General features: G+C 47.4%; 1 protein-coding gene across 4 annotated transcripts in view; it reads left to right on the top strand.

Annotated features, from left to right (window-relative positions):
* Window positions 1–19,265, top strand: part of SEMA4D (semaphorin 4D) — a 118,788-nt gene that overhangs the window by 13,241 nt on the left and 86,282 nt on the right. For 2 of the 4 annotated variants that reach the window (XM_033429615.2, XM_004270603.4), the window contains exon 1: window positions 17,662–18,200. The exons of the other annotated variants lie outside the window; for them this stretch is intronic. The gene's annotated coding sequence lies outside the window, so the exon portion shown is untranslated. Of the gene's footprint in view, window positions 1–17,661; window positions 18,201–19,265 lie in introns of those variants that run through there. 4 annotated transcript variants of the gene reach the window in all.

Here is a 19,265-nt window from a genome sequence, read left to right on the forward strand (position 1 = left end):
AAACTTCCATAATTCCACAGATTTCCTTGTGTCTCTCTGGAGTCAGGTCCTTCCCCCACCTCCCCGCCCCAGCATTCACAGATCTGTTTTCCGTCCTTATAGACTCTTCCAGAATGTTGTATAAGTGGAGTTATACAGTGAGCAGCCTTTGAGTCCAGCTTCTTTCACTCTGCCTAATTGTCCAAGGGTTTGAGCAGTAACTAATGCAATCAGATCCCTGGTTAGCAGTGACTCTGGCACCTCTGGCTTATGAGTTGGAAAGGCGAGTTTGGAGACAGGGAGGCCGTTATGGGAAAGGGTGACCTAGTGATATTTGTGGTAAATGACCTGACAAATGCCTTCTATACCTGTCTCATGGAATCCTGACCACAGCCCTATCAGCCCTGTCAGGACAGTTCTTCCCTCTTTTACAGGTGAGGATGTTGAGAATGGAGAGAATAAGAAATTTATGCGCGGGGTCACTCAGCCAAGAGGTGGTGGGACCAAGATGTGAGCAAGGGGGCGGGGGCCTGAAGCCTGCGGGGAGGTGCACGCTGCATACACAGCTCCTAATGCACTCACCGAGGGGTGGCCATTGGTTGAGGTGTTTGAAAAATTTTAAAGATGTGTGTACCCTCGGCCATGGCGGGTCAGTGTCTAGAAGTTTATCCTAAGGAATCATGGATGTAAAGAATCATTTATTAGAAAGGGTGCCGGGTGTTGATAAACAGAAAACCCAGATACCAGCTGAAAGCCCCTGACAGATGGTCAGGGATGAGGAGATACAGTTAGGCTAGCCCATCTCTAAAAATAGTAGTGTCAAATATGACTAATTTGCTGGGGGATCAACATATCACATCAGGTGCTGAGAACCATTCCTAAAGCAGTACGTACAGCGAGGACCTATAATTTGCTTAGAAAGCACTGGATAGACTGTGTCCAGAACAGGAGCCACATGGTTAGTTGATGATGTGGCTTTTGTTTCCTCCTTGGTGCTTGTCTGCATGTCTCCAGTTTTCTACAGCAATAAAGGAAAAATACAAAGAAAAATGGAAAAATACAACCTCATATCACATGTGCGGGTACACACACATCATATGCCTTGTGAGTCTGACACGCTTTTCTTAGACTTGTTATACCTGCCTTGTTTAAAAAGCAGGTGGGAGTTCTGTTTGTTGTACTTTTAAATGAAAAACATACTGTGGGAAACAGACCAGCCACGCCGGCCTCTCCAGACAGGGAGAGAGTAGCTGCTTGGGTGGGAGTGCGTGGCTGCCCTGAACCACGCACAAGGGGTGGGCCCGCCACTCTCCTCCATGCCTGGCTCCAGCGAGAGCCCATTCTGACGGTCGGCATGGGGTTGGCCGCGAGGTCCTGCCTAGGCCCTGTGTGTGGTGTGTGCGGCCTCAGCAAGGCCTGATCCGTTCGTGAGTGGGGTCGGCAGCACCGGTTCCTGGGGGCTGTGGGATTACAAAATGAGGTGACAAGTGAAACACCCTTTCTTGGCAGACTTTGCACCGGGATGCACATGGAATTCAGTGTCATATTTAAAACCAAGCTTCAGAGAAGTTTCGGTGCTTGTCTAATGTTGCTGAAAATATTTTATTAGAATATTAAAACCTCATGGCAATCAGGGAGCCTGGCTGCTTTCAGACCCTGAGGGCGGCTCACGGTAAGACATGTATTTGTACTGTGAGGCAGCATACCTGCATACGTGTGTGTGCACACGTGCGTACAGGCGTGCATGCACACACATGCATGCCCCGCTAAAACCAAAGTTTTCCTCAGCATGGCACTCACCCCTGACCACGTACAATGCTCTCTGATATTTTGTTTAGTTGCATTGTATTGAAAACTGTTTTCACCCACACATGGAAAAATATGAAATCCCATTTTGTCATCTGGCCCTACGTGTGGCTGTGTGGACATTTTAAAATTTTGGCATTAAGCCAAATGTGCAGGCTACATATTATTTTATTTCCCACATCAACCAGTGGCTGTGGTGCCATCATCCTTGGTTTCTGTGAATCTGGGGCTGAGTGCAGGTTGGAGCCTGGAGTAGAGGAGGTGCCCCCGCCTCTGCAACAGCTGCCATAGGGCCACACACGGGTGCCAGGAAACTGGGTCAGAGCAGAGCTCCTGATCCACAGAAGTGGATCCTTGGCGGGGTCTTTGAAACCTGACAAAGTGGCTTGGGTTTCAAATGTGAGATCCCTCGGGCCTCTCTGGAAGCACGGCGGCCTCCGTTATGTTTATGTCCCTTCCCACTTGATGGACAAGACCACCAAGGGAGCAGGGCTTGGTTTTCCCTGGCAAACCGGGGAGGGGGTGGGAACACAGTTTTTAAAATAGATGCTCAGTGCTTAGGGTCTGGAGATGCAGGTCCTCTCTGGTCTGTACTGATGGCTCTGAAGCCTCCTGAACCGGTGGGCATGGACTTTCTGTCTGGGGAAGAAGGTACCACTTACAGTGAGCAGAAGGGACAGACGTCCGCTTCAAAAACAAGCGAGACCCAGGACGCACTCGCTTTCCCCTCTCCCTGGGAGAGGAAGCAGCATGTGTGCACACCAGCCCTCTCCCAAGGCCCAGACTTCTGCTGAGATGTTTTATATCAGGACTATTTTCAGGCCTTGAGTAGCATTTCTGTTGCAGTCCCTAAAGACAGGAAAACACTTTGTCCAAACACAGCCCCTTTTGTTAACCACATCAGGTGTCAGACTCTGCAGACCGCTGGCTGGGGGCTTGGGGAGCAGTGGCGTGGCTTCTGCCACCAGGGTGATTTTCATGAGCTTGGCAGCAGCTGTTAGCTGCACTGGCTGAGAATGGCTGGGCACTTCCCGGAGCAACCAGAGCCAGCAGGGTGCTTGTACCAGCCTGGCCTGTGCTTCTCTTTGCACTTTGTGCAATCCCTGTCTGTTGAGAGCTGAAGGAGGATGGGTCTGTTGGAAAGAAATGTGCTCCTAAGGCTGTGGTGTCACAGTTGTCTTCTGCCCAGCAGAGTGACCTCTATGTGGCTCTGGGCCGGCCCTCCTGTCCTGGGGCACCCTCTCTCCAGGAGAGCAGCCCAAACAGCAGCAGCTGATAGACAGTGGCACTCACCCTCTGAATTCCAGGGTCAGGGTGAGCTTGTCGGGGTCAGGTCCCACCTGGGAAAGGCCACCTGCCTTCTGGCTGCCCTCTTTTCATGGCTGCCCATCACTGGCTGCTTGGCAGTGGGTTCCCTTGCCCCGCTCGGTGTGGCCTCTCTTCCTTTCCCACCTTAAAATGCAAGGGAAGGTCACCAACAAAACAGAAGCAGCAGCAGAACCGTCTGGCCTGCCCCTGCTTCTGTTTTCATCTTCCCATTTTCCTTCCTCCTTCTTCAGTGAGATGTTTGCAGACTTCACAGTGATGCACACGTGACCTTGCTTTGCTCACAGATGGAGCCCAGCTGTGTGGTGCCCAGAGCACCAGCAGCCCCGCAGCCCTTGGGCCCTTGCGACACTCCTCCCCGAGGGTACTGTCCCCACTGATTGCAGCAGAGGTGCATTCTGGCTGGGTTTGGTTTTGCATACACTGGGTTCTGGAGCACACCCATGGATGTCCCTCAGCTCCTGTGTGTGGCCGGCCTCGGGCCCTGCTGCACACCCAGGGTTCTTTCTTCTTCCCCACCGTCCACCATTCCATGGGGGCCGTGCACCACAGTTCACATGCCTGCGATGCTGTTGGCTTGGTTTCTGGCTTGGGCCATTATGAATGTAGCTTGTGAACATTCTTGTCCCTTTATTCTCCGTTCAGGATGCCCCTGCTGCCATCTGGCCCCTTGGGGTCTCTCCTTGCCACCCTCTGCCTCTCCCCACCTGGCGGGTCCAGCAAGGCTGGGTGGAAACCTCCCTGGTCATTGTAACATGGTGGTCCTTCTCTGTTCCACAGTTCTGTCTCACTGCATTGTGCCCTCTCACTCTGTTGTGCTGCTGTTCATGCCTTCGGTGAGCAGGTGACGTGCTCTGCGTGTCCCAGGCGCTGTGTTTGCAGCAGGGGAGGGGGATGTGGAGGGAGAGCACCTAGGACGTGGTGCCTCCAGCCAGATGACAGCACATAGGCACGCTGACGGGGGATGTGTGCCACCAGGGAGGGAAGCTTGTGGGTGGGTGTTGACCACCAAGGATGGGCTTGAGGTCTCTAAGGTCGGGAATGCTGAGTCGGAACTCAAGAACTGCAGGAAGCAGCCGAAGCTGAGTAGGGAGAAAAGCTGTGGCAGTTTAAATAAAGTACATGGCTGTAAATCCGTTAGCACTGCTGTCGCTGAGGTGCTGTGTCTGTCTTCCCTGTGGGTGGCCTCTTGACTGCTTGGATCTTGGAGCCCTGAGATGCCAAGTAAGGGTCTGATGGCCCTGCGGCTGCCATGCTGTGAGGAAGCCCAACCCCCAAAGGCCACGTAGCACTGGGACTGCAGTGGGCAGTCCTGGTCTCTGCACCCTCATCGCTAGGACCCTGATGTGTGAGGGGATCGGCCGTCACATGATCGCAGCCCTTGGCCATCAGGACTCCAGCCGGGGCCTCAGACGTTGGAGCGCAGACAAGAGTCCCTGCTGGGGCCCGTTGGGACTCCCGGCTCACGGAACCGTTGAGCGTGGGGAAGTGTCTTGGGCCACCGAATCCAGGGTGGTTTGTTACACTGTAGTGGTGGCTGGAACAGAGTGGTGGCTCCCCAGGAAGCGGGCAGGGCCTGCGGGTCGGGTGGGGTTAGCCCGGGACACAGGTGCTGGGTCAGAACCATAACGGGTACAGTAATGGTAATTACTTGAATTTCATCCTGCGGTTTTTCATTGTCTTTGTAGCAAGGAGGCCTTCTGCCTTTTCCATAAACTGACTGTGAAGGAAAACATGCTTACACTTCATAGAATCACGGTGTGCATGCATGTTTCCTAGGGTCACCGTAAGAAAGCTTCACAAAATGGGTGGCTTAGACAACAGGAATTTATCTTCTCCTAGTCCTGGCAGCCAGGAGTCCAAAATCAAGGTGTTGGCAGGGCTGTGCTCCTTCTGAAGGCTCTGGGATAGGACGCTTCCTGCCTCTTCCAGCTTCTCTTGGCTCCACGTGTCCCTTGGCTTGTGGCCACATCACTCCAAAATCTGTCTCCATCTTCACGTGGCCTTCGTCCTTGTGTCTCTCGTCCATGTATCTCTTATAAGGACCTTTGTCAGTGGATTTAGGGCCCACCTAGGTGACCCAGGATGATCTCCTCTTAACTCCATGATCTGAATTATTGATACGTCTGCAAATATTTTTCCAAATAATGTCACATTCACAGGCTCTGAGTCAACGTTCTTTGCAAGCTACTGGAGCACATGAGAAGGCAAGAGAAGTACTGAGTGGGGCTGGAAGGAGGCGGGTGGCCCTGGTGGGGTGGGGACTGGCCTGGTGGCTGGGTGCAGAGGGAGGGGGTGTGGCTTGGGGCTGGCAGGCATTCACCTTCTCCAGGATATAGTTCAGCGAGGCTTTATCAGCAGGAAAATGGAAACTGCGGCTGCTTTCTGCATTCGTGGGAAGTTATAGAAATGAGAGTGTGGTGGAAACTTGCTGCTTTGTTAAATAATTTTGCATTGACTCAGAGGGGAAACAGGAAAGGGCCTTCTATCTTTTTATGTGGGTTTTTATCTCTGCTGCTGGAACCTTTTCTTTTAAGTAGCTTTTCTACAAAAATACCCGTTGAATCTTTAGTGTGAACAGGAAGTCAGATATGCTGACTAACTTTTCCTTTATTTTAATGGCGTTTTTATTGTTTTGAAAATGAAGAAAGAAGGCAAAGAGTAAAAGCGACCTCCTCGTGCCCAGGGTATATGCCACTGCCAGCTGCATTTCTGAGGTCTTCTCTGTGCCATTTACATACACACATATGTGTGTGCACACACATGTACACACGCATATAGATGGTGGTTTCCCAAAGATGTGGTCACACCTTAGAGGGTTTTGCAACTCACTTTTTTCACTCAGCACTGTGGCATTGATGCACGTGCTCTGCATTGCACCATGAAGCTGTGCACGAGTCTCTGAGGACAGTGTACCCTGTGTCCCTTACCCCATGGCGGAAATTTGGGTGTCTCTCTAGTCGGCCACATCCATGACAGTTTTTCTTGGTGTACTCCAGTGAGTATTTGAATAGGAGTCTTAGAATGGAAATATTTGAGTCAAAGGGTGTATGCATTTTTAATTTTGACCGGAGTGGCTGGGCTGTCTGCCAGGACAGCACTGTGCCCCCGAAGCTCACAAGAGTCTCTCTTCCCCCTCACCTCCCCGCCCCGGAGCATTACCAGTGTGTTTAGTCCTCACCAGTGTGATCAGGAGAAGGGTAGGTCATGGGTCTCTGACCCCATTGCTTGTTTGTGGTTTATTAGTTGTTTGCATTTTCTCCTTGAAGCACCTGACCTTGGTCTTTATCCACTTTATTATTCACTTTAATAGAAATTAAGCTGTTGTTCTTTCACTGATTTTATTGATTTGGGGAATTCCTTTCATTTTAGAGTATTCTGGAAAAGAAAAGCCTATTTACAAGCATTGCATCCATAAGCTTTTTAACAGATACAAATGAACTTTGATTGGAGACCCGTGGGACCATCACCTGCTTCTGTGGTTCGTCTGGGGGGTGGGGGTGACCTGAGGGGTCCGAGCCTTTCATGTCCATTGCTCTGGGACAGGCATGGGTCTGCTTTGGTTGTGCCAGCCTGGCCACCTGCCTGCAGGACATGCAATGGCCCCCATGAATGGTGGGGCCCAAAAAAGAAATTGGTGATATTTGGAATTGGCTGTGTGTGTGTTCGTGTGCATGTGTGCCTGTGTGTGTGCATGTATTCCTGAAAAATAGTGCACAGCAGAACTGGAGATTTGCATTCCAAAAGGTTTTCGTGGATTTAGGAGTGTCTGCTCACTAGGAGGCTTATAGAACTAGTTTTCTATATATCATTTTGATTGTATTTTTAGCCAGATGATAAAACTCACCTCCCCACACCCCCTCCACACTTCTTGCTTGTTTAGAATGACAATGCACAAGTGAAAATTCATCAAAATGTCATAAGTAATGCAGCATGTTTTCCTGGGAGGCAGTTATGCACCCCAGATAGATGTTGGGCAGTGTGTCCTGTTCGCACACATGGCTTTTCACTGGACCCTTCATAGGGTGCTGTGTGCTCATAGAGGCTTTCTCTCCACAGTAATGTTCTGCTCCAGAGCGGGGGTGGCCCAGGCTGGGTGGCATCTCGGAAGCTGTGGCCCTGATTGTATCAGTCAAGGTTCTCCAGAGAAACAGAACTAGTGATGTGTGTGTGTGTGTGTATGTGTGTGTGTGTGTGTGTGTGTGTGTGTGTGTGTGTGTGTGTGTGTGTACATATAGAGAGAGGTTTATTCTAAGGACTTGGCTTTTGTGACTGGGGAGGCTGGCAAGTCTGAAACCTGCAGGGAAGGCTGGAGACTCAGGCTGCCTGGAGGCAGAATCCCTCTTTCTTGGCGGAAGATCAGTGGTTTTTCTACTAAGACCTTCAACAGATTGGATGAGGCCCACCCAGATTATGGAGGGTAATCAGCTTTACTCAAAAGTCTACCAATTTAAATGGTGATGCCATTCAAAAAATACCTTCACAGAAGCCTCTGGAATAATTTGGCCAAGTATCTGGGCATCGTGGCCCAGCCCGGTTGACATGTAAAATTAACCGTCCTGATCAACACCCCCAAGTGCCTCAACCCCATGGTGGGTTATAGATTAGGTACATGAGCTTGTTTAGGGTGTACAAGGACAAGGGGTGGCCTGCTCCCTGAGCAGACAGGGGCTTGTGGCTCATCCCCAGGGGCCACGGGGCCCAGTGCCAGTGTGGAGAAAGGTAACGTTTCTTGCATTCTGATGGTGCTGGGAGCACAGCTCTGGCCTGGTGTAGGCTGAGCCCCATACTTGCTGCCTTGGGGCCTCATTGGGACTGCTCCTTCATTCCGTCACCTCTGGCCCCATGTTTAGGCCTGAGTGACTCCCTAGGTGCCTCTGGAGAGGATACTTGTCATCCTCTTTCTATAAAATGCTTCATTTCCTGACATGGACATGGTGGAAGTGTTTATTAGCTGAAAGGCTTGGTGCTCCGCATCCTGGTATTTTCTTTTTCCAGCAGAAACCCTTGTTCGGGTCATGGTCTGGCTGTCCTTTCCTGTCCTCCATGCCGCTGAAGTTGACCTGTCCGCCTGGCATGTTCTTATCGGGCCTCTTGGCTGTGCTGTTTTTGTTTTTTTTTTGCGATACGCGGGCCTCTCACTGTTGTGGCCTCTGCCGTTGCGGAGCACAGGCTCCGGACGCGCAGGCTCAGCGGCCATGGCTCACGGGCCCAGCCACTCCGCGGCATGTGGGATCCTCCCGGACTGGGCCACGAACCTGCGTCCCCTGCATCAGCAGGCGGACTCCCAACCACTGCGCCACCAGTGCATCAGCAGGCGGACTCCCAACCACTGCGCCACTTGGCTGTGCTGTTAATTGGACGATAAATAATCACAGTGACAGTGAAACAGAAGAAAAGCAGTGTAGTGTCTCCAGGCAGGCTTGGCCTGGTCCTCCAGTTTCTGTAGGCTTGGAAATGACCTGCTTGGTGGATAAGGGAAGGGAGACAGACCAACAGGAGCTCTGCAGGGTTCCCCAAATTGACGAAGGAAGATGGCTCTTCTCATTCTTTTCAATCGGGTGTGCTGTTTGAGGCTAATGAATGAATGAATGAATGCATGGATGGGAGAGTGGGCTGGTCCCAGACGTGGAAGGGCTTAGGGTGGCAGGCCGGAGCCCGAGGGGCATGGGTGCCAGGGCTGTGACCCAGGGTTGGGCGGCAGGAGGGAACGTCAGTTCTGGCCCTGGCACTCGGTGTATCTGGTGGCTTCTCACACACCTCTGAGCTGGCTGAGGCTCAGAGAGGGACGTCACTAGATTCCCGGGGACCCGTAATCTCTCCTTGCCTCTGGGTGTGTGGGGCACAGTGCGGGCACAGCTGCCCCCAGGCCTCTGAAGCTTCCCACGAAGCCTCTTGTCTCGCTATTTGTTAGAAAAGTGCGGCCCACCTTGGCAGCCAGGGGCATGCCTGAGCGTGCGGCTCTCCTGGTGCTCAGGGGCTGTCGGGCCTCTGTGGTGCCCAAGCCTGACCCTCTCCCAACCCGGGAGGCCAGCTGGGATGCCAGTTGGGATGCCGGAGAGCTGGCACTGGAGACGCCTGGTGACAGCGGTGAGTGCCAGAGCAGTGTGGCAGCTCTGCCTCCCCCTGCCCCCAGGTCCTAAAGCACCAGCTGTTCCTCTCAGAAGCGCCTTCTGGAACTTCTTAGGGTGGCCCGGTGGGGCATCCGGGGGCTCCCCAGTGACAGACCTGAGACCAGTTCTCTGGTCTTGACACCCTGTGGAAAGGTTAGCCAGGAGGGATGTGTCAGTGAACAAACATTCTTTCTGCCTTTTTTCTCTTCTTTGAGGGACATAGGTCTGCTGGTAGGGGCTTGGGAAACCAGCGGCTTGATCGTTTTTCATTTTTCAGCCCTGTCCTCAGTCAGGATGTTCTGGGAATCAAACTGGAAATAGATGACGAAGTGTATGTAGTTTTTCAAAAATGGTCCATGTCTGCTGAAGCTTGTGTTCTGCAGGGAAGATTAACGGTTAGAGGCCTAACCACAGAGAAGGAAAGAAAAACTAATTTAAACAGTTTACAGAGATTATTTACTTGGCTCTCTCATCTGTGTACACAAAGGAATATTGCTAGAAACTAAGAACTTGGAAACACTCAGATAGGTTTTTATTTTGTTTGTCTAGCATAATCGTTGTGGTGTTCTTATCTGGATCAAAATGCCAATGATTTCTTGACTCAACCACCAACATGGAGTTTAAACGAGGGTTAATTCCATTCAGAAGCTTGTGATGCAAGCTCCTGAGCTGGGCGAATGAGTCAGGTTGTGTTTGTTTTTGGTGTTTACTGATGCCAGGTATCTAGAAGCTGCAGTTTGCATTTGGACATCATTGGGGTTCAGTCTGTTGTCAGCCAGTGGGAGTGGTGGGAGGACCCTGCCCAGAAGCTGCAAAGTGGCTAGAACTTTTCTGAATCAGGAGCATGGGTCGCACAGTGCAGCTTCCAGGACCCAGAAATACTGCCATGGGGGTGTAACCCCCCTTCTTTCTCTGCCCTCTTCCCTTCGTGATCTCAAGGAGGAGATGAGGAACAGGGTCCAAACTTGTCACTGACTGATTGGGCCAGAGTCTCCATTGCCCTCTGTCTACATGCAGGTCTGTTTAAGGTTCTGATCAGCTCAGGTATGGCTAAAAGTGCAAAATGCTTCTTCAGACGATCGATGTATTTTACCGACTTTTTGGTTGCCTCTCGTGGGAAGCAAAAGCATGATTCTTTGAAAGTCCAAAGGATTGGACAAGTTGACTCAGGGTCTCTGTCTGGTTTGTGATCACAGTATGAACAGACCCTGTCCCATGTGTAACGGAGCCTGCGTGCACGGTTCATGCAGGGAAAGTCTGGAAGCCGCACTCCAAACCAAGCAGCACAAGTCTGCAGAGAGTGATCTGCAGTTAAAGCTTTAACTTCCTGCTTTTAGAACTCCCTTTTATTGTTTTATTTTCATACAAGTACACTTTTGTAAATCTACTTTTCTGATAAAGTTGTTTTAAAATAGAATTTACCATTTTAACCACTCTTAAGTGTGCAGTTCAGTGGCATTAAGTACAGTCACACTGTTGTGCAGCCATCACCACCGTCCACTTCAGAACTTTTTCATCTTCCCAAATGGAAACTGTGCACAAATTCTTAAATGCCAACTCCCTAGTCCCCCTCCCCCAGCTCCTGGTACCCACCATTCTACTTTCTGTCGCTATGAATTTTGCTACTCTAGGGACCTCAGACAAATAGAATTATGGAGTATTGTCCTTTTGTGTCTGGCTAAAAGTGAAGTGTTTTTAAAAACATTTGAATCAAATTAAGGTAGTCCTTTTACTCTTTTTTCCTTCATATTTAAAATTATTTTATAGTAAAAGTGATTATTTTGGTGTACAGTTCTGTGAGTTTTAATACATGTATATTTATGTAACCACTTCCACGATCAGGATTCAGAATAGTTCCATCCCCCCAAATTCTCCCCTGTACAGGCAGACCTCGGAGATATTGCAAGTTCCGTTCCAGATCACTGCAATAAAACGTATATTCCAGTAGAACAAGTCACATGAAATTTTTGCTTTCCAGGTACATAAAGTTATGTTTACACTATACTGAAGTCTATTAAGTGTACAATCTCATTATGTCTAAAAAAACCAATGTATATGTACCTTAATTTAAAAATACTTTATTTGTATCATCTTTTTAGATTCTGCATATAAGCAATATCATATGATATTTGTCTTTCTCTGTCTGACTTACTTCACTTAGTATGATAATATCCAGGTCCATCCACGTTGCTGCAAATGTCATTATTTCAATCTTTTTAATGACTGAGTAATATTCCATTGTATATATGTACCACATCTTCTTTATCCATTCATCTGTCGATGGACATTTAAGTTGCTTCCATGTCTTGGCTATTGTAAACAGCACTGCAATGAACATTGGGGTGCATATATCCTTTCAAACCATGTTTTCTTCTGGATGTACGCCCAGGAGTGGGATTGCTGGATCATACCGTAGCTCTATTTTTAGTTTCTTAAGGAACCTCAATATGGTTCTCAATAGTGGCTGTACCAATTTACATTCCCACCAACAGTGTAGGAGTGTTCCCTTTCTTCCACACCCTTTCCAGCATTTATTGTTTGTAGATATTTTGATGATGGCCATTCTGATGGGTGTGAGATGATACCTCATTGTAGTTTTGATTTGCATTTCTCTAATAATTAGTGATGTTGAGCATCTTTTCATGTGTCTCTTGGCCATCTGTATGCCTTCTTTGGAGAAATGTCTATTTAGGTCTTCTGTCTAACAAATGAACTTATTTACAAAACAGAAACAGACTTATTGACTTTGAGAACGAACTTATGGTTACTAGGGGGAAGGGTGAGGAAAAGGAATCGATTGGGAATTTGGGATTGACATGTACACACTGCTATATTTAACATAGATAACCAACAAGGACCTACTATATAGCACAGGGAACTCTGCTCAATATTCTGTAATAACCTAAATGGGAAAAGAATTTGGAAAAGAATAGATACATATATATGTATAACTGAATCACTTTGCTGTACACCTGAAACTAACACAACATTGTTAATCAACTATACTCCAATATAAAATAAAAATAAAATTAAAAAAATTTTTAAAGGCAAAAAAATACTTTATTGCTAAAAAATGCTAACCATCATCTGAGCCTTCAGCGAGTTGTAGTAGTAACATCAGAGATCACTGATCATAGATCACCGTAACAAATATAGTAATAATGGAAAAGTTTAAAATATTGTGAGAATTACCAAAATGTAACATAGAGACACAAAGTGAGCAAGTGCTGTTGGAAAAATGGTGCCAGTATACTTGGGTCAATGCAGGGTTGCCACAAACCTTCAATCTGTAGAAAACACAGTATCTGCCAAGGGCAGTACCGGTAAAATGAGGTACGCCTGTATTATCCTTTATATTCACACCCTCCCATCACCCCTGACCACATAGAACTACTGACCTAGACTGTCCCTCTGGTTTACCTGTTTGTGAACTTCCTATAAATGGAGCCATAGAGTAGGTAGCCTTTTGAGGTTGGCTTCCTTCCTAAGCATAACACCTTTGAGGCTCATTCAAGTTGTTGTGTGATCGACAGTTGATTTTTTTCTTGTCACTGAGTAGTAGTCCATTGTACGCTTGAATAGAGCTGCCATAAACATTCATGTGAGGGCTTTTCTGTGAGTGTATGGTTTCATTTACTTAGTATAAATACCCAAGAGTGGGATTTCTGGGCCATATGGTAAGTGTGTGTTTAACTTTGTAAAAACTACCAAAATATTTTATGGAGTGTCTGTCCTGTTTTACATTCTCACCAACAACCTGTAAGAATTTTAGTTGCTCCACATGCTCACCCATACTTGGTTTTGTTAGTAGGTTTTTTTTAATTGAAGTATAGTTGATGTACAATATTATATAAGTTACAGGTGTACAGTAGAGAGATTGACAATTTTTAAAGGTTATACTCCATTTATAGTTCTTATAAAATATTGGCTATATTCCCTGTGTTGTACAATATATCCTTGTAGCTTATTTTATACTTGATAGTTTGTACCTCTTAATCCCCATTGTCTGTATTGCCCCCTCCCCCCAACCCTCTCCCCACGGGTGACCACTAATTTGTTCTCTATATCTGTGAGTCTGTTTCTTTTTTGTTATAGTCACTAGTTTGTTGTATTTTTAGATTCTACGTGTAAGTGATATCACACAATATCTGTTTTTCTCTGACTTATTTCACTTAGCATAATGCCTTCCAAGTCTATATATGTTGCTGCAAATGGCAAAATTTCATTCTTTTTATGACTGAGTAGTATTCTGTTGTGTGTGTGTGAGTGTGTGTGTGTGTGTGTGTGTGTGTGTGTATATATATATATTTATATTTATACCACGTCTTCTTTATCCGTTCATCTGTTGATGGACACTTAGGTTGTTTCCATAGCTTGGCTGTTGTAAATAATGCTGCTATAAATATTGGGGTGCATGTATCTTTTCAACTTAGCAATTTTGGTTTTTTTCAGATATATACCCAGGAGCGGAATTGCCAGGTCATATGGTAGTTCTGTTTTTTAGTTTTTTGAGAAACTTCCATACTGTTTTCCACAGTGGCTGCACCACCATTTTTTTAGTCATTCTAATTTGCATACACTGTGTCTCCTTGTGGTTTTACTTTGCATTTCCTAGTGACTAATGGCATTAAACATTTTCTCACGTGCTTATTTGCCATCTCTATATCCTTTCTGGTGAAGTGTCTCTTATTTTATTGGGTTGGTTTTTTCTTCCTGTTGAGTTTTGGGAATTTTTCCTATGTTCTGAACACAAGTTCTTTGTCAGGTTCGGGGTTTTCAAATATTTTCTTCCAGTCCGTAACTTGTCTTTTTTTCTTTTTTTTTTGCGGTACGCAGGCCTCTCACTGTTGTGGCCTCTTCCGTTGCGGAGCACAGGCTCCGGACGTGCAGGCTCAGCGGCCATGGCTCACGGGCTCAGCAGCTCCGTGGCATGCGGGATCTTCCCGGACCGGGGCATGAACCCGTGTCTCCTGCATCGGCAGGTGGACTCTCAACCACTGCGCCACCAGGGAAGCCCCGTAACTTGTCTTTTAATTCTTGTAACAAAATCTTTCACAGAACAAAACGTTTTAATTGTGATAAAGTTCAACTTACCAGTTTACCATCATTCATAGGGAGTACATGGAAAGATGATTCATTTTCTGTTACTGATCTCGTATCCTGTGATTTTGCTCACCTCACTTGTTAGTCCTGAGAGCTTTTTTGTTGTTGTTGTAGAGTCTTTGGAATTTTCTGCAGAGGCAATCATGCTGTCTGTGAAAAGGCCATTTTATTTCTTCCTTGCTAATCTGTATGCTTTTTATATCTTTTTCTCGCCTCATTCACTAGCCAGGCCTCCAGTGCAGTGTTGAATAGAGGCAGTGAGAGGGGCCATCTGCCTTGTCCCTGGTCTTAGGGGAAAGCATTCAGTCTTCCATCACTGAGTATCATGTTAGCTATAGGTTTCTTCACAGGTGTCTGTTAGTAGACTGTCGAGGTTCCCTTCTATTTCTAGTTTGCTGAGAATTATCATGATTGGATGCTGATTTTTTTCAGATACTTTTTCTACATAAATTCATATGCTTGTGTGTTTTTTCTTCTGTAGACTGTTAATATGGTAGATTACATTGATCGATTTTATATACTGAACCAGCCTTGCATTCTGGGATAAACTCCATTTGGTTGTGGTGTACCGTTTACATATATATATATATATATATATATATGTGTGTGTGTGTGTGTAGCTGGATTAAATTTGCTAATATTTTTTTGAGGATTTTTGCATCTGTGTTCATGTTGGTTTGCAATTTTCATGTGCTGTTTTTGTCTGGTTTTGTTATCAGGGTAATGCTGGCCGCATTTAAGTTGGGAAATGTTTTTTCTTCTGTGTTCTGGAATAGCTTATGTAGAATTGATGTTCTTTCTTAAATGTTTGGTAGAATTTGCTGGTAAAACCATCTGGGTCTGGAGATGTCTTTCTCAGAAGAGTTTTAAAGTATGAATTCTATTTCTTAAGTATTGTTCAGGTTACCTATTTCATCATGATGCATTGTGGTAATTTGTGGTGGTTGAGAGATTGGATTATTCCCTTTAAGTTGTTGACTTTACTTGCAGAGTTGTTCGTGGTATTCCCTTATTATCCATTACTGTCTGTGAGGTCTGCAGCGATCACACCTCTCTCTCCTGGTACTGGGATTTGGGAATGTATTAGACCTAGTGTCTGAAATGTAGCCTTTGTTTGGAATGGGGCCAGCATCCTAGCTGAAGGCATTGCCCCGTTTCCCTAGGCTGGATTCCCTCGGTTTCCGTGGTATCTTTAGGGAGTAGCAAATGAGGTGTGTTCGGACTTTAAGGCTTTTGGGCAGCATTTGGTGCCCAGGGGTGGAAAGTTAATACACGGCACCCCAGTGACCTGCATGTCATGTCTTCTTGTGTTTCCAGAAGCATCAGTTTGCTGCCAGGGAGCAATTTCACACAGTGGGGGAGGGGGGGCGGGGGTGTGTAGAATCTCACTAAAGGGTGGAAGAGATTCCCCCTTTGTTCATGGTGTTTAAGGGGATTGTTCCAAGTGGTGTGTGTGTAGTATTGACTAATTTATGTTTCATGTATTTCTAGTCAAGGCCACAAACTGGGTTCGTTTTGTTTTTGTTTTTTTTGTTTTTTGGCTGTGTTGGGTCTTCGTTGCGGTGGCTTCACTTGTTGCGGTTCATGGGCTCTAGGCGCGCAAGCTCAGTAGTTGTGGCTTGCAGGCTCTAGAGCACAGGCTTGGTAGCTGTGGCGCACGGGCTTAGTTGCTCTGTGACATGTGGGATCTTCCTGGACCAGGGTTCGAACCCATGTCCCTTGCATTGGCAGGCAGATTCTTAACCACTGTGCCACCAGGGAAGCCCCTGGGTTGCTTTTAAAACCCTGGTAAATTAAAGCCAGTGTAGTGGTATGTTTTAGTTAGAGGTTTAAGTGGAGTTTGTTTAGTAGTGGTCGTTTATTTGGCAGGGATGGAAGATAGTTGATAGCATGTCCTTCTGTATGATACTTTGTCTTCCTTCATCAGGAATCCTAAAGTAAACATTTTTAGAATGAGGAAAGCTGTGGGGTTTGGGCTGCTGTTACAAAATACCACAGACTGGGTGGCTTATAAGCAACTGACGTTTATTTCTCACAGCTCTGGAGGCTAGCCATTTGAGATCAGGGTGCTGATGTGGTCGGTCGGGTAGGACCTGGGTTCAGGTCTTGGACTTCTCACTGTGTCGTCCCAAGGTAAAATGGGCGAGGGAGCGTGCTGGGGTCTCTCTTATAAGGACACGAATCCCATTCATGAGGGCTCCACTTTCATGTCCTACTCACCTCCCAGAGGCCCCCCTCCTAATACCATCATGCCGGGGGTGGGGGTAGGATTTAACATGTGAATTTGGGGTGGGGGGAAACGTAAACATTCAGACCGTAACAATTTCTGATCGTGATATTGTGACATCTTCCTAAGTGAGAGAGAAAGGGTCATAGTTGTTTAGTAATTTGTCAAGCAAGATTAATTTTGCTTCATTTAATTAAAAAAAAAAAACTGTGTCACACTGGGCTTTAGAATAAGAGAGGCATTTATGAGCAATAGAAAGAAAATAGGTTTTTGCAAAAGCAGAAGGGTTTGGAAACCTGTGCAGGCCCTGGCGAGGTTAGGGACACAGAGTTTCCTAAATGATTGCAAGTCATTTGGAGGACCAGGCCTGGCACATTGACCGCCCTGCTTTAGTCACTGTATCACAGTCCTGTGGCAACTCAGTCTGTCCTTCTGCTGCTTGCCTGCTTCAGGCTGGTCAGGAAGTTCCAGGTGAGGGGCTGTGGCTTGGATACTAGCCACCAGGACAGCTTAGGTCTTTGGAGGGCTGTTTCCAAAAGTGGGGTGGGGAGCCTTTCAAGAATTGTAATTCTTCTAGGTGTAATTTTCCCCCTTACTACAAAAGTAGCACATGTACTGTAGGATGTACAGAAAGGAGGGGAATTAAAATCAGCCCCTCCTCCGATAGAGTTTGGGTGTAAATCCTTTTAGCCCCTGCAGCCCTAGTCTCCTTTGGGGCTAAACTGTGGGCACCACATGCTGGCGTGGTGCCTTGGGGGGCGTCCCACCTGAGATCCCAAGACCATCTAGTTCTGAGGTCTCAGAAGATGGGCAGCTAGGCTGCGAGGGCATGAAAGTACGTGGAGGCACGCTCTTCCACCCGTTCCCCGTGTCCTTGTGTCCTTGTCCGCACGTGGCCGCCAGGAGGGAGGCCAGCGCCGGGGCACAGGTGGAGGCATGGTGGGGAAGGAATGCCCACTCCTTTTCACGGAGAGTGTTCAGCTTTGACAGCTGAGAGGGGGAGCCCCTGTTAATTCTTACCTGTACGATTAGCTCTGCAGACTAATCATTCTGTTTCTTCCCAGGAGTTTGGTGACATTTTAGTTTCTGTTCTGATTGCTTGTAAAAGAGTAACAAAACCCTCTTTGGGCCATGTCTTCTGGAGCTTGTGGCTTAGAACCTAATAGTTACATAGTAAGGAGAGGGCAGTTGAAGTGGAGCAGCATCCTTGCAGAAGGTTCCGGTAACGGACGTGGTGTTCCTGTGTCATCGTCATGTGAACGGCAGTTACGTCCTTTGGTGTCACATGAGAACTCACCTGAAAACACCGACCATCGGGACTGCAGACGTTGCCATGTGCTGTCCAGGGACTGGATATGAGGGTGTTGATCAGTGCGCACAAATTACAGTGCAAAGAGCACAGTTTGCCTGTCACCGAGGAGCTCATGCATGCATGTGACTAACTTAGACCTTGAGACGGATGTTTCTCAAGCATGGCCTTGTGCAGACGGAAGCACATGCCCTCTCGACATGACACGGCATGTGTTCTATACAGAAGGAACCTCACTAACTCCCTGGGCGGCCTCTCAAGGAAGCGTGTGCCCCAAGAACGGTCTCTCCTCTGACCTCCAAGGAATGGTCTGCTTGGTATCAGCGTGTCTGAGCAGGTGTGTGCAGGCTGGAAGGGGTCTGGGGGGTGGGCAGACCTGGGGTAAACGTGTGTGGCTTCCTAAAGCAGTAATTCTTTTCAAAGAAAGAGAAGGCCCCAGGTGCCCCCCTCTCTCTGATGTTAGGGATTCTTAGAGATGTTCGAGGAACCCTGGAAAGAATTCTAGTTTGGCAGAAAGAAAAGGCATTTCTGAAAGTGAATTGGCGTCCCTGTTCCTCATTTTCAAGGCTGTGTGAGCACAGACCTAAGTGATCAGCATGTTTTTTTATTTGAGTAAGGGGGGATCTTTCATTCATATCATTCAGCAATTTATGTGTCAGCTCCATTGGCACATGCCCCAGCTGGCTGCAGTTCCTTGCTGGGAATGTCCCACAGCCTGGGAGGGGCTGCTGGGATACTGCTGGGCCTCTCACTGGACAGTGATGCTCCAGGACCTGCGTCCCTTATGCTGTCGGGGCAAACCTCCTCCCTGCTCCCAGCTCCCCAGCTCTCCTCATCCCCCACTCCCCTCTAGAAATTCAGGAGTCCTTCTTGGTACCACTTCCCCTTTCACCTCACTGTGTACCATTGCCGGGTCCTGAGCCCCCTTCCCTCCCAAACCTCACAGTTCTCCCTCCCTTCTGTCCACCATGGACTTTGGAATGAGCATCCTTTGCATGGAACATTGGAGCCTGTGGGGTTTGTCTGGCTTGGTACAGCTCTGTACGTGGTATGTAATGCAGACAGTCCTCGCCTGTAGACAGGCAAATGAATTCTGTCCAGTGTCAGGGCAGTTGACTTCCTCCCACGGAAAAATCCAGTTTTGTGCCTGTTGGAAGTTCATTTCTCTATTTCTTTATTTTATATATATATATATATATATATGTATGTATGTATGTATTTTAATTGAGCTGAAGTACACATAACATAAAATTAACCACGTTACAGTGAACAGCTCAGTGGCATTTAGGACATTCACAGTGTGTGTAACCACCACCTGTATCTAGTTCTAAGACCTTTTCATCACCCCCTGCGTGATGAAAGTGGTACTTCACTGCTGCGTACCACTAAGCAGTCACCCCCT

This window comes from Orcinus orca, chromosome 6, assembly GCF_937001465.1.
Source record: "Orcinus orca chromosome 6, mOrcOrc1.1, whole genome shotgun sequence".
Lineage (NCBI taxonomy): Eukaryota > Metazoa > Chordata > Mammalia > Artiodactyla > Delphinidae > Orcinus > Orcinus orca.